This window comes from Bactrocera oleae, unplaced genomic scaffold (genome assembly GCF_042242935.1).
Source record: "Bactrocera oleae isolate idBacOlea1 unplaced genomic scaffold, idBacOlea1 ctg00000009.1, whole genome shotgun sequence".
NCBI classification, from domain to species: domain Eukaryota; kingdom Metazoa; phylum Arthropoda; class Insecta; order Diptera; family Tephritidae; genus Bactrocera; species Bactrocera oleae.
The window spans coordinates 127,501-130,000 of record NW_027212752.1 but is presented as its reverse complement, the minus strand read 5'-3'; the positions used below and the strand labels follow the sequence as shown (position 1 = coordinate 130,000).

General features: G+C 30.9%; 2 non-coding genes across 2 annotated transcripts in view; both read right to left on the bottom strand.

Moving 5' to 3' along the window:
- Positions 1-1,624, bottom strand: part of LOC138858423 (large subunit ribosomal RNA) — a 3,977-nt gene extending 2,353 nt beyond the window's left edge. The window contains exon 1 of the ribosomal RNA XR_011397558.1: positions 1-1,624. This exon is cut by the window's left edge and continues 2,353 nt beyond it. This is a non-coding gene — a ribosomal RNA (large subunit ribosomal RNA).
- A 502-nt stretch (positions 1,625-2,126) lies between these two features.
- LOC138858375 (5.8S ribosomal RNA) lies at positions 2,127-2,305 on the bottom strand. Its single transcript, XR_011397509.1, has one exon. It is a non-coding gene; the product is annotated as a 5.8S ribosomal RNA (ribosomal RNA).
- Between the last annotated feature and the right edge of the window lie 195 nt (positions 2,306-2,500).

Here is a 2,500-nt window from a genome sequence, read left to right as displayed (position 1 = left end):
CTAAAGTTTCAAAATTTATAATCCAACCGAAATTGTATTATAAATCATGTACTTTAGCGGTAATGTATAGGTATACAACTTAAGCGCCATCCATTTTAAGGGCTAGTTGCTTCGGCAGGTGAGTTGTTACACACTCCTTAGCGGATTACGACTTCCATGTCCACCGTCCTGCTGTTTTAAGCAACCAACGCCTTTCATGGTATCTGCATGAGTTGTTAATTTAGGCACCGTAACATTACGTTTGGTTCATCCCACAGCGCCAGTTCTGCTTACCAAAAGTGGCCCACTGGGCACATTATATCATAACCTCAACCTTCATATCAAGAAAGGTGAGGTTCTTACCCATTTAAAGTTTGAGAATAGGTTAAGGTCGTTTCGACCCTAAGGCCTCTAATCATTCGCTTTACCAGATAAGATTATTTTACATAATTTTTAAATGCACCAGCTATCCTGAGGGAAACTTCGGAGGGAACCAGCTACTAGATGGTTCGATTGGTCTTTCGCCCCTATACTCAATTCCGACAATCGATTTGCACGTCAGAACTGTTTCGGTCTTCCATCAGGGTTTCCCCTGACTTCAACCTGATCAAGTATAGTTCACCATCTTTCGGGTCACAGCATATATGCTCAAGGTACGCTCCAGTTAGAGGTATAAATAATAATAAATTATCATTATACATAACTATATGGAACGCCCCGGGATTGAATTAATAATGTAATACATTAAAAATTAATCCCATTATTAATACAGTTAAGTTAATTTCGCCATTAGGTTTAATATAACCCAATGACTTGCACATATGTTAGACTCCTTGGTCCGTGTTTCAAGACGGGTCCCGAAGGTATCCTGAATCTTTCGCATTGTTAATCATATAAATGCATACAATTAATATTAAAATCAATGATAATAATATTATTGTAAAATTCAAAAGAATTTTAGCATTATATATAATAAAATCTATCAACACTTTATCAAATCATCAGTAATTATTCTATGTTAATAAGCTAAAAGCAAATTAATTTGAATAAACTTAAAAACCAATGATCTTTTGATAAATATTTTATTATGTTAATAGATTACAATGTCCTTATATGAAAAAAATGCACACTATTACTATAATATTTAAAATTAAATACTACAGTTATAATGATGAATTTTTCATAATGGATATTCAGGTTCATCGGGCTTAACCTCTAAGCAGTTTCACGTACTATTTAACTCTCTATTCAGAGTTCTTTTCAACTTTCCCTCACGGTACTTGTTTACTATCGGTCTCATGGTTATATTTAGTTTTAGATGGAGTTTACCACCCACTTAGTGCTGCACTATCAAGCAACACGACTCTTTGGAAATATCTTTCTAGTAATCATTAACGTTATACGGGCCTGGCACCCTCTATGGGTAAATGGCCTCATTTAAGAAGGACTTAAATCGTTAATTTCTCATACTAGATATTAAGATATTCCATACACTGCATCTCACATTTGCCATATAGACAAAGTGACTTAGTGCTGAACTATTTTCTTTTCGCTCGCCGCTACTAAGAAAATCCTTGTTAGTTTCTTTTCCTCCCCTCATTAATATGCTTAAATTCAGGGGGTAGTCCCATATGAGTTGAGGTTGTATAAAATATATTTTAGATTGATTTGTTTATTTTTATTTAATTTTTTTGCTATTTGCTATTTTAAAGAAATATATTTTTATATCTTGATTACTCAATATTATTCAATCTTTTCATCCCTTTTTAAAATTCATAATATAATAATTAATAAAATTAACAACATTATTCCTCCACATATCATATATTTTTTTTTATTATAAATTTTTCTCAATACAATAGAGTGAATTAATTCTAGAATAAAAATTTATTTTATGCTAGACATTCCTCTTATGTATTATTTAATATAATTTAAATAATGTTGAAAATTTTTTCTTTTATGGGAATACTAAGATTCTCATTTATCATAAATTTTCGTTCAAATATGAGGTATTCAAGAATATATTTTCTATATTTCTTTTTATGCTATTAATATTATGGATTGAAAAATACAATCCAATAATATGCCATATGCTTAAATTCTATTAATTGACTAAAAGAATAAGCAACTAATTTAGCATAGTCTTACAACCCTCAACCATATGTAGTCCAAGCAGCACTTTAAAATTAATTAAAGTACATAACAGCATGGACCGCAATATGCGTTCAAAATGTCGATGTTCATGTGTCCTGCAGTTCACACGATGACGCACAGTTTGCTGCGTTCTTCATCGACCCATGAGCCGAGTGATCCACCGCTTAGAGTGATAATTTTTTTGTATTTTTTTAATTCAAAGTCAAAGAATTTTAATTTATTGAAAGTATTAATAATTAATCAATAATAAATTTTTAATACATAAGTTTAAAACATCTTTCAATAAATTGTAATTTTAAACCCAAACATTTGCAGCTGCGCATGTCTTAGGTCAACAAAAACAGTAATACCTTTTATATATTATTTT